This window comes from Bubalus kerabau, chromosome 14 (assembly GCF_029407905.1).
Source record: "Bubalus kerabau isolate K-KA32 ecotype Philippines breed swamp buffalo chromosome 14, PCC_UOA_SB_1v2, whole genome shotgun sequence".
Lineage (NCBI taxonomy): Eukaryota > Metazoa > Chordata > Mammalia > Artiodactyla > Bovidae > Bubalus > Bubalus kerabau.
The window spans coordinates 61,152,536-61,165,997 of NC_073637.1; the positions used below are offsets into that span (position 1 = coordinate 61,152,536).

The 13,462-nt window shown below is 36.8% G+C and overlaps 1 protein-coding gene across 1 annotated transcript in view; it reads right to left on the reverse strand.

The window, feature by feature from the left end:
* ZFPM2 (zinc finger protein, FOG family member 2) overlaps nucleotides 1–13,462 on the reverse strand; it is a 444,681-nt gene that overhangs the window by 95,862 nt on the left and 335,357 nt on the right. The window lies entirely within an intron of this gene.

Genomic DNA, 13,462 nt, shown 5'->3' on the forward strand with positions numbered 1-13,462 from the left:
AACTGCCCTGATGACCACACGTGACAGGCTGTGTCACTGAAAATCAAAACTTGGTTTTTCAGACCACTGAGATTTGGAGATGTTTGTAACTACAGTATAACTCAGCCTTTGCCAATTATTACACAAATGTCAAGAATTGTTTTCTATTGTAGTTGGGTTTAGGAATGCTTCTTCCTCAGAAAAATGGCTCATACTGAATAATGTCTAAAGAACTTTTGCCATCTTACAGTAACAACATATAATTCTGCTACTGTTGACTCACAGAAGTACGTGACCTACCAAGAGGTAGGCAGACTTAAAATATAAGGCTCCAAGTTCCTGTAATGGATAAAAAGGTTAGCAGAGATCAAAAGCCTGTGAGATGCTTGGATGTAGCCAACGTCTGCAAACCCTCCAAAATGGGGCTGAGTTTTGAGTTTCAAAACGAAATCCAAAACCGTAGAAAAGAGTTTCACATTTCACCCTGAAAGTTTCATACAGCTAAAACTTTCATATCTTTTTCAGGTATCATACTACAAAAAGTTCCTAAAAATCTCCCTTAAATAAATAATGACTGTAGTCCCATCTATTAAATTCAGTATACTCTGCTGTTCTCTGTGTACAGAGATAATACCACTGACTTACTCTCAGTTAAGTATGCTCTCTCAATTAATATTTATTCCTGATTGGTCCTGCCCCATACTTTATTCTCCCCGCAAATTTTAAGTATTGTGTACATAATTGCATACATTTTTGAAAAACATGGTTGGGTTGAGTTTCTTGGCACTGAAGAAGCTAAGATATCTCTGGTGTATGAATCTCTTGATTATAGCACCATTAGCTCCATGTTCTTAATTAACCAGGTGACTTTTAGAAGAAAAAAGAAAACATGGAAAATACCAATACAATCCTTTGAAGAACTCCATTAAACTATATATAAGAGCATGTAATATAGAATATCATTAAAATGAGCAAAAAGTAACTTAAGTTTTTAAACTTTCATAACGTTATATTTGATGAGTAAAAATATTGTGTTCCTTGATTTACTTCAACTCAAGGGCAAAAATTGCTGAGTCATGTCTCCTCAGGAATAACATCCTACACCTCTCTCTTAACTTTTATAACATTTAGCACACTGGAGAGGCCAGCCTTGTTCATGTTCTTCCGTTTATCACCCAAAATGGAGCAACTATTCGATCAGTCATGACATGCACACTCTGAGCCCCAAATTTTGTAATAGAGAACAATTCCAGTTAAAAGATATCCCTGCTATCATGTAGAAGTTGTTCTTTATAACAACAGTATGAAAAGGGAAGTAAGTAAACCTAGATTTTATTTTTTTTCATCCTTGTTTCAACCCATGGCGTATGCTTGGAATATAGCAGGTGTTAATTATTGTTTCCCCAAAAAATGACTTTCAGCAGTTTTTTGATTCTTTTTGTTCCATAGTTTCAATATATGCAAAATGGATATAAAAGCACATGTCTCACAAAATTACTATGCCATTAAAGGGAATAAAGAACAAGAGCAATGAAGCTCTTTTTAATTGGTAAAATACAAAATTAGGTATCTTTATCACACAAAATCCTAAAATGACTTGGCCTGAACTATTATATACTATTTTTATAATAAATATATTCTACAACAATTCTTTAATTATTATAGTTATGTGACATTGGATGGCACAGTTATACTCTTAAAAACCTAAATGAGCCCAGTTAATCCAACTTTTACTTCTCGTGGATTGTAAATGTGATTCATAAAGTGTTGTCCCGATTGTCAGACTCCTCCTAATCTTTAAACTAATTGACTCACTGCTGCTGCTGCTAAGTTGCTTCAGTCATGTCCGACACTGTGTGACCCCATGGACTGCAGCCTACCAGGCTTCTCCGTCCGTGGGATTCTCCAGGCAAGAACACTGGAGTGGGTTGCCATTTTCTTCTCCAATGCATGAAAGTGGAAAGTGAAAGGGAAGTCGCTCAGTCGTGTCTGACTCGTAGCGACCCCATGGACTGCAGCCTACCAGGCTCCTTCATCCATGGGATTTTCCTGGCAACAGTATTGGAGTGGGGTGCCATTGCCTTCTCCCAACTGACTCACTAGACAACTACATTTCCCAACCTCTCTTATAGTTAGATTGGAGCCATGTGACTAGTTCTGGCCAACGAGCAGCAAGCTGAAGAGGTGACTATTATCTTCTCCAGGCTAGCTCCTAAAACTTTATCTAAGAGCTTAATCTTTGAGTAAAGCATCACTCCAAGATAGAAGAAGACTGACTCCCTGAATGTCTATGAGGTGAAGTGCCTCTGTCTCCCGCCACTTCTGGTGAAATACATTTGATTATGGCAAAGTGTCAGTTTGCAGGGGGTGAGAAATCAGTGCCCTGGACATAGTGGACAGACAGGCAGTTACTGAGAGGGGGGTGGGCTAGAGGAAGGGTGGAGTGGGAGGTTGGGCTTAGCACATGTAAGCTTTTATATGTAGAATGGATAAACAATAAGGTCCTACTGTATAGCACAGAGAACTACATTCAATATCCTATGATAAACCATAATGGAAAAGATTATTTAAAAAGCATATATATATGTATATGTATCTGTATAACTGAATCACTTTACTGTATAGAAATAATTAACACAACATTGTAAATCAACTATACTTCAATTAGAAAACCTTATTTGAAAAAGTTAAAAAGAAAAAAAGTCCCAGAGTATTAATCATAATATAACTTGACTCATTGTTTCCTTTTTGAGAGGCAGGCTACAAAACAATGTCACCTGACTATATCTATGTTTAGTAACCATACATTTACATTTTTGGAGAAGGAAATGGCAACCCACTCCAGTATTCTTGCGTGGAGAACCTCATGGACAGAGGAGCCTGGAGGGTCCATGGTGTCACAAAGAGTTGGACACGACTTACGACTGAACATTTACATTTTAATACAAATTCCTTAACTTGTTATAGATGAGGAACAAACAGGTCACCAAAGGGCAGGAGTCCAAGGCCGAGCACTGAATAGCCCTGATGTAACCAACTCTGACCAATGGTAGACTTGGAGCTTGTAAGTATAGGTTATATGTTCCCTAAACAAAGGTCATGCTAAATGAGGTACATCAACTTGCTTCTTTATAATTCAGTATTTTTCTTAGGATGTGCCAGTTTATGCTTGTTGTCTCAGACTAACAATCAAACTCCCTTTCACTTTCAAATGTTTCCATTTTATATGTTACATTATTTGGCCAACTTTACCCAAAAGAACTTCTTTTCTATGCAGAAATAAGAACTCTGGGTAAGAAAAGATGATAAATAATTTTTGTTCACACTACAAGCTGGTATTTTTCGTAAGAAACACTTATTAAGTAGGTGATTAAAACCAAGGGGAATCATTAATTTATTTCTGCTCCACTTAGTACCAGGAGGATAAAAAGTGGAAAAGGCACCTTTGGAACACTTGCAAATATCACAGCTCCACAGATAAAATAAAATGAGAAATATTTATATTGTTTCAAAGTTATCCCTTGGGCATTTTAATCATGTTGACTAAAATATGATTTTATACAATTGTCTTCATTTTACTGTTATATACTTTATGCACTGATTCTGATTTGTGTGTTAGGCACTATTAATAATCTTGAAGTTGCCAAATCCACCTTTCTCAGGGATTTAAACTTTTCAGAATTCCTATGTATGCTTAGACTGGAAACCTTTTAGAATTTTTGAGGGCAGTAGACCAGTTGGTCACTGGACTTCTGTGTCTCAGCTTTGCCTTTTTCTCTTATCTGGGCCACAATGCTTAATATTTTGAACATTTAATTAAATTATTTGATTTGGCTACCCCAATGAATAAAATGGGACATAACTACACATGCACACTCATAAACACACACACACATACACACAGGACTTCTGAAGATTAAATTAAACAATACGTGTTAAGGTAATATATGACCTGAATGGTGCATACAAAAGTGAAGGCTGCATGTAAAATAATTCATCACTAGATTTGAGGTCACTTATTTCACATTCTGATGAAAGGGGTATCTAACAGGAAAACAGTCCTGAATGTCTATATGTGGTTCATGCTCAGTCATGTCCGACTCTTTGTATCCCCATGGACTGTAGCCTACCAGGCTCCTCTGTCCATGGTTCATGGGATTGCCCACACAAGAATATTGGAGTAGGTTACCATTTCCTTCTCCAGCAGATCTTCCTGGTCAAGGGATTGAACTTGAGTCTCCTGTGTCTTCTGCGCTGGTAGGCAGGTTCTTTACCCCTTATTGCTCCCCAAGGGGAAAAAAGTGACTTCTCTGATTGGTGAATTTCAGATAAGAAACTGGGTTCTGTCATTCCCATTCTTCCTTCCCTTGAAAGCCAGCTGGCCCTCAGAGAGCAGACCTCCAGGGCCCCTTCATGCCCAGGATGATCAGCAGTTTTTCAGTGCTTCCTGTAGTTCCAAGGATAAATCCACCTAAGTCTTGGATGCATTCTGAGGCAGCCCAATTGGCTAACACACCTACACCATGATCTTCAATCATGTTATCGCATTAAAATGGCTATTCTGATTTTCATCTGACAAATGCCATATCTGCCTCTCAAAAGGACAGGGGGAAAGACATGCTATTTGTTTGTCCTTGCAAATGCCAACAGAAATAAGAGACTTAATATAAAATGTAGATATCATGCACTACAGATTGATACCTTATTATAGTTACTATTTTATTTTGTACACATAAAATAATCCTAATCTTCTTTGTTGCACAAACATAATGCTTGCATTCGATTTTCCACTAAAAATTTATGATGTCTCCAAATATATATGGCACTGAATTAAATATCTTCATATAATTTATTAATTTTAGATTCAGAATGTATCAGTTTGGAAAACACATAAACAGGTAATTATACTGATTTAATATGGCAACATGCTTGGACTAGCTCTCCAATATTATTATTGTGATTAAAATGTAATCTCTTAATTGAATACTGGCTTAGAGTTCAGAAACACTTCCTCATCCATGATCATTTGATCCTGTCATTTGCCCTCCATTGGACCAGGTCGCCTGTGGTAAATGGCTGCAGCCATGCGTCACTGTGGAGAGACCACTGGCTCTCAGGAGAATCCAACGTACAATCCGAGCCGCCCCAGTTTTACGTGCTAACTGGTGGGCTAAATGGTCAAGGGGGAGACCTCATCAGAAGATAAAGTGGGATTCATACAAGGAGTGCAGGGCCTTGAGGAGTTGAATTGTAGTCCACTTTCCCAGATGAGACAGCACATCTTATCTAAGTATTGCAGATGTTTCTCAAATGACCCAATAAATATTAGAATATCATCTAGGTAAATGAGGTAAATATGTCATTGGAATCCTGCAGCCTTCCATAATTAAATGCTACACACCAGCTACGTATTTTCTTTCTAGCAAGCTAAACTTGGCCAGCTTGAATTGCCAACATATTCTAATCATGTTCTTTCCTAAGGAAACTGGGATGTGTTCACCTTGGCATTGGTGGAAGTATGAAGGGAGAAGGCAGTTACCTAATTAACATGATATAACTTAATTAATTCTGCATCCTGAGAGCATGGATGGAACCGTGGATTTCAAATGTAAGATATCAAATCAATCATGTTAGAACTCTAGAGCACATGACATTTCATATATCCTTTATGTCCTTTATGCTGCATCCAATTTCCTGACATATTCAGGATTTAGAAAAGATGTGTGCTCAGTTGCTCACTCATGTCTAACTCTTTGTGACCCCATGGATTGTAGCCCGTCAGGCTCTCCTGTCCATGCAAATTTCCAGCCAAGAATACTGGAGCAGGTAGTCATTCCCTCCTCCAGGGGATCTTCCCAACCCAGGGATTGAACCTGCATCTCCTGCATTGGCAGGTGGATTCTTTATTACTGGGCCACCAAGGAAGCCCTTAGAAAAGATAGTTCCTATAATTCTTGTGGATATAATGTAATCCAAATATATGTATGTGTTGCCCTGGTGGCTCACATGGTAAAGAATCTGCCGACAACGCGGGAGACCTGGGTTTGATCCCTGGGTTGTGAAGATCCCCTGGAGAAGGGGATTCTTGCCTGGAGAACTCCATGGACAGAGGAGCCTGGTGGACTAAGAGTAAATATGCACAGGTTTATTTCTGCCAATTTTGTAGTGGTGTAGAACCCATGTAAAACCAATTCAACAGACAACTTTAGGATCTTCATTAGCTTTAGAACTGGGCTGTATAATTGAAAATATTTGTTATTGTTCAGTTGCTCAGTCATGTCCAACTCTTTGGGACTCCATGGACTGCAGCATTCCAGGCTTCCCTGTCTTTCACCATCTCCCAGAGCTTGCTCAAACTCATGTCCATTGAGTCAGTGATGCCATCCAACCATCTCATCCTGTGTCATCCCCTTCTCCTCCTGCCTTCAATCTTTCCCAGCATCAGGGCCTTTTCAAATGAGCTCGCTCTTCGCATCTGGTGGCCAAAGCATTGGAGCTTCAGCATCAGTCTTTCCAATGAATATTCAGAACTGATTTCCTTAGGATTGACTGGTTTGATCTCCTTGCAGTCCAAGGGACTCTCAAAAGTCTTCTCCAACACCACAGTTCAAAAACATCAATTCTTTGGCATTCAGCCTTCTTTATGGTCCAACTCTTAGATCCACACATGACTACTGGAAAAACCGTAGCTTCGACTATGCAGACCTTTGTTGGCAAAGTAATGTCTCTGCTTTTTCATATGCTGTCTAGGTTTGTCATAGCTGTTCTTCCAAGGAGCAAGAGTCTTTTAATTTCATGCCTACAGTCACCATCTGCAGTGATTTTGGAGCCCCCCAAAATAGAGTCTGTCACTTTTTCCATTGTTTCCCCATCTACTTGCCATGCAGTGATGGGACCAGATGCTATGACCTTACTTTTTTGAATGTTGAGTTTTAAGCCAGCTTTTTCACTCTCCTATTTCACCTTCATCAAGAGCCTCTTTAGTTCCTCTTCACTTTCTGCCATAAGGCTGGTGTCATCTGCATATCTGAGGTTATTGATATTTCTCCCAGCATTCTTGATTCCAGCTTGTGCTTCATCCAGCCCAGCATTTCACATGATGCACTCTGCATAGAAGTTAAATAAGCAGGGTGACAACATACAGCCTTGACGTACTCATTTCCCAATTTGGAACCAGTCCATTTTTCCATGTCTGGTTCTAACTTGCTTTTTGACCTGCATACAGGTTTCACAGGAGGTAGGTAAGGTGGTCTGGTATTCCCATCTTTTTAAGAATTTTCCACAATTTGTGTGATCCACACAGCCAAAGGCTTTGGTGTAGCCTATGAAGCAGATGTTTTTCTCTATTTCTCTTGGTTTTTCTATGGTCCAAGATGTTGGCAATTTGACCTCTGGTTCCTCTGCCTTTTCTAAATCCAGCTTGAACTCTGGAAGTTCTCAGTTCATGTACTCTTGAAGCCTAGCTTGAAGGATTTTGAGCATGACCTTGCTAGCATGTGAAATGAGTGCAATGCTTAAACTGTAAGCTTTTGTTAACCCATGTTTTAAAGTAAAACTAGGTTAAAACTTTGGAGAAAAATGTCCAGATTCTCGGGATTTGTAATGACGGGCCATCTGCATCTGTGTATAGTGTATTTCTCCAACATGTTAATCTATATCACACACTCTCTTCCCTTGCCACACATAAATTGCCTTCTGCCCACTCTCTAGGAATCAAGGACCATATAAAATTCTGTGTCTTTGTACCTAGAATGTCCTTCCCTGCCATCTACATCTAGCAAATGCTCTTTATTTAACCACTGCCATACCCTAGGGGCTTTCCAGGTGACGTAGTGGTAAAGAATCTGCCCGCCAATGCAGAAGGCTTAAGAGATGCGTGTTTGACCCCTGGGTGTGGAAGATTCCCTGAAAAATCTTCCCTGGAGAAGGAAATGGCAACTCACTCCAGTATTCCTGCCTAGAAAATTCCATAGACAGAGAAGCCTGCTGGGCTACAGTCGCAGAATTGGACACAACTGATCACACACACTAAACCCTTCAAAACAGTTACTCCCTTCTCCCCTTGGTTTTTATACCAATTTTCTCCCCAACATGTTCCACTGTAATTTGTATTTTCATATTTATCTGTCCACTGTTAATTTCAATGTTATCCCCTTCTATGCATTAATAAAAGTTACCAATGAAATTTAAATATGACTCTTCCCATTTACTCATTTTTTTACATACTATTTGCTCACTAATCAAACCTTATCTGTTTTGCCCTCAGAATAATTGACTCATCTTCTTGTGCCCACTGAAAAACCTGGGAAGGAATACATGTCCTAGTATTTATGAATAACACTGCTTTTTTCTGATCTGAGTGGATAGCTCTCCCTCTATGTATTCTATCTCATTAGCGCTCAGCATTAGGTTAATAGTTGGTTCTAATACCATTTCAACAGAATGTGAGTTATTTGGGGGCTAAAGTGAAGTCCCAGTATTACCCATTCTTTCAATATTCATTTGGTTGCTGTTTGCTTGTTTTCCCTTTGGAGAAATGTTACAGAGCTGGAATAATTATTTTAGATAACACTACGTTTCCTGTGAGTCCTGCCTGTCCTAACCTTCTGTTCTAACATTTGTTCTTTTTGGCTCAACTATGTCAAAGAGAAACAAAAAGCAAGAGAGCTACCTTCACTTTTTATTCTCCTGCTGCTGACCTGGTTGTCAGAAGAGAGAGCAAGGCACAAAGCCAAAACACAAGGCTGTTCTCAAATTCATGACCTGAATTTTTCCAGCGTCAGGACAAATAGGTGGGGAACTGATGTGGATCCCCAAGCACCCTGTGCATATGCGAACCCTTCTGGGGCCAAGGGGTGAGCGATCAACTCCTTCATGGACCACACTGAAACACCTGCCTTCCAGTGCAAGAGAAGGAGATATTTTTCTCATTAAGGCACCTTATTTCCCTTTAAAAACATCCTCCCAAGAAAAGCTCTGATCTTAACATCTGAGAGGAAAAAGCTGCAAACAAAAAAATTGCACTGAAACGTGCCTTGGAAAAGATAGATGTGGAAAATCTATCCCAAATCACTACTATTAACACTACACTGTTCATACGACTCCAACTCACATGGCAGCATAAGAATTTGTGATTTTTGAAATACTTTTTACTTATACTTGATAACCAAGATCAACCTCCCTATAATACAGGTGATAACTATTCTTGTGGGAAGACTTAACACATGCTGCAGTTATGTATTATGACTAGTCCTTTAGCTATTACTTGTTGAAATCCATCTCTTAAAATTATTGTGCAGAAAATGCAGAGATGGAAACTTGCTTGTTCTTCAAAATAAAACAAAAAAGCAAACACAAAACAAACAAATAGAAACAGCCCTTTAAGAAGCTGAGCAGACACTTCCTGTCAAATAATGAACAACATTGTAGGGCTGATTTATTCATACTACAGCTGTGATTTGATAACCAATTCTGTGTGGAATTTATTTGTGAAATGTCACACAATCCAAGATGTTTTAATTATGTTACATTTTATCTGAGACTGCTGATTATAAAATGAGTGAATCAGAATTAAAACTAAAGTCTAGAAAAGCTGCAGAGACTGCTGTAGTGAAAGTAATTCAAACCTGGCATGTCTGACTGGTGATTTCTGTTTATCCTTTAATGAAAATACTTCTGGCTCAAAACATACACTTCACTTAAAAAAATAACTGCAGTTTTTGGTTGACACAATTCTTCATTGTAAAACCTCCACAGTCACCACCATGAAGACCATGTTTTCAGATACTATTCACACATCCCTGAGGAACAAACTTGTAGACATATATTTGACACCACTGAATGATGCATGTTTTAACCACCATTTCACTGCTGTTTACATGTGACACTGATCATATATTTGATGCTGGCATGGTACATACCACCTTTAGCTTAGCAGATTTATTTGACTGTTTTGGCCACTGTGATTCAAGTACTTTTTAAAAATTTTAGATTAATTATATAACATTAGTTTACATAAAGTAGTTAAGTTTACTTTTAGCCTAAATTATTCAAAGAGAGGATTATATTATACTTTTAGAATAACTCTAGCTTAACTCACCCATTAACAACAGATAGAAACAGTAAATAAAAAGTAAGGAATTTCACATAATAGATCAAATGTTTGGTGAAGCTCCACTAAATCAAAGAAATGTCAACTGAACTGACTTCATAATATCATTTCAGAATTTTCTATCTTTTGCCAAATAGAAAATCCTAACAAAGTGACTTCTGCTTGTTAAATGTCTAAAGATATACTTCAAGCATTAGTTATAGCCAACTCTTCTGCCATTTTTCTTCTTTCATTCCAGGCTAAAACTAGGAACAACAAAATGCAGAAATGAGAAATACTTTTTATTTCCCTATTCAATCTGAAATGTGGTTTATTTAGGTGGATTTAGAGATTATCATACCAACTGAAGTAAGCCAGACAGAGAAAGACAAATACCATAGGGCATCGTTTATATGCAGAATCTTAAAAAAAAAAAAAAAAGGACACAAATGAACTTATTTACAAAACAGAAATAGACCCACAGACATAAAAAGCAAACTTGTGGTTGCTGGCGCTTGGGAGGGATGGCCTGGGCCTTTGGAATTAGAATATACACACACTGCTGTGTGTGCAGGAGACGGCCAACTGTGACGTGCTGGGTGGTGCAGGCAGCTGTGCTCAGTACCCTGTGATAACCTATGATGGAGGAGAATGTACACAAAGAATATATGTGAGTATATGTGTGTGTGTGTATGTGTATGGCTGAGTCACTTTGTTGTACACCTGAGGCTGGCATGACACTGTGAATCAATATTACGTCAATAAAAAAAACTTTAAAAACGTGGTGGATTTAGTAAACTTCATTCTCATTTAACTATCCCTAACAACAAAACAACAACAAAAGAAAATCACTGTTTACTATAAGAAAGGACCATATAAAGAAATGGCAGGATATAACAAAAACAAAATTAAAGTAAAAAATGTAGACAGTGCTGTCCTATCAGAACTGACAGTGATGAGGTCAATACGAAATCATTTAAAAGTCAGCTACATTGAAATTCTGGACAATAACCAGCTTTTACATAAGTTATAGGATGTAACAAATCTATCAGCAGGTGTCTAAAACATATCATTAATCAAAATAACTAGGAAGCCAGTAAGGTGCTATTTTGTGAACCAGATGTGTATATATGTATTTCCAAATTGTAGAAATATAGAAAATGTCTGTTAAAATAATTTTTGAATACCTGATTAATTCTGAAATTACTAAAATCAATTCAGGCTAAGTCTTTCTTCACTGAAGGCGGATAAAGTAACTTCAAAATCCACAGCCACTGGTTGCCATGCAACCTACTGTAGTATTATGTCAGAATAAGCCGGGCTTGAATTTTCCAGGCCCTCTTGCTTTGCAGACCTGATGTTTTGATACTCTAATGCGTCTCAGCTAACTTCCATTAAGTAGTGTTTCGTGGGGTAGTATTCCAAGGTTAAAATGATTAAATAACTTTTATGGTTGATCAAATATAAGCCCTTATTATACAGTAGGCAAAACCATACATTTTAATTACTTTGTTATCAAAGATCTAAGTATTTACATTTCATTTTTCAATAATAATTCTGAATTTAGTAGACCCTTCAAAAATACCTAAAGTTATTGCTATTTTAAAATATTTATAATAAACAGTAATAAAATTAATATAGGAAATAATAAGTAACACTTCCAGAATATCAGGTGTTGGTATTTTTATTTTATGCCTTTGTGGAACTAGTTTAATTTTTTCAATGTAATGGAATTAATTATGTGAGGGTTTGCATTATATTTCTCACTTTGCAACCATGCACAAAATAAAGAAAACTGATCAATATTTGATCACAGTTACAGTGCATTAATTCAAAGTTAATTTTCAGTGGAATCACTGCCATTATTCACTTTTGAGAGGTGTTAAATGATTATGAAGAAAAACACCTAATCTTTGTAGAAAGAAAAAAAATGATATATCTAAAAATATACGCTTAACAAAAGAACCACATTATTAAGAAAGAGAAAATCCTTTCAAAATAATATTCATAACTATATGTTTAGAAAAATACTGATTAAGCTTCATATTTTACATCTGAGTTTGTGCAAATATGAACTATTCTCTTATAAAGAGGGAATCAGAGTGAGTAAAATCTCCTTAATAAAATCATCTCTCTTGGAAATCCACTTATTATCAAAATGGAAAGCAATTTAAAATCTAGCCATTAACCTCTAGCACTTATGTAAAAACAGATTTATTAGAATAGAAGAGAAATACCATTTTGGTAATTTACACTATAAATATTTCAAAATAAAAATATTACCTTTCATTTATTACAAAGGAAAGTGAATATGTCAAAATTCACTCACACTTAATTTTAATGGCAAGATGTTCAGATAATTACACCTTATAGAAAGACTGAAATTTGCAATTAAATTCAAATAGATTTAATATTGCTTATGTTTGACATTAGGTAAATTAAACTGCACTTCTCTTTTAAATAACTTATGGGTTCATTTTTACTTGCATAGACCTAAAATCCCTTGGCTTAGATCAATGTATTAAAATACCATCTTGCCCACCTCCTCCAGGCCCTCAAAAGACTCTGACAAGGAGAGAAGAATATGGAACCGATTTTGATTACATGGGGAATAGAATAAAGTAAAAATACTCTTGATGGAAAAGATATTTTAAATAAAAATATGAATGTACATGTTATCAAAGCAATATTGAAACTGAAGCTGTATAATTTAGTGAAAATAACAGAGTCATATGATATTTACTCTTTTTACTGTACAGTAAGGATGGTCAAGGAACTTTATAACTCAATTCCTCAAACAGCTTTTTGTTTTAGTTTTTGTATAATCTACGAACTTTATCCATAATATAGATAAAAGTTATCAAAAGCTAAACCAAGATTTTCCAGTGTGGGAATATTCCGTTTTATACTGATTATAACACTGGCTTTTCTGTTGTCTAGGACAGAATAATAAAATTTCTAATATTATTTCTCATAACAAATGACCCATGAATTTAAGCAACGGAAAGGAGATTTATTTGATACAAGGTATCATGGAGCTTTAAAGGTGTTTATATAAAATTTGAAATCCCAAATGGCATCCATCAAAGGTATTTATGGTCAACACCTCTTCCACCTCCTCCTCTGTCACTTTCCCTAATATCTCTCTTACTTTGAGAGCCACTGGCTTAGAATACAAGAAACACAGGAATCAAGAACAGATTACTGAATGAAAACTTGGCAAGGATACCCTGGATCATGATCAAGGGAAAGGTAGAATTCATACACAAAGGTATTTAGAAATGGTTTCAATTCAAGCCAGGTCAATAACTGAGACTGAGTAAGTTAGGCATTTTATAAAAGACACTAAGGAAATACAAGAGAAAATCCTGTTCTCAGACTACATCATGGTCC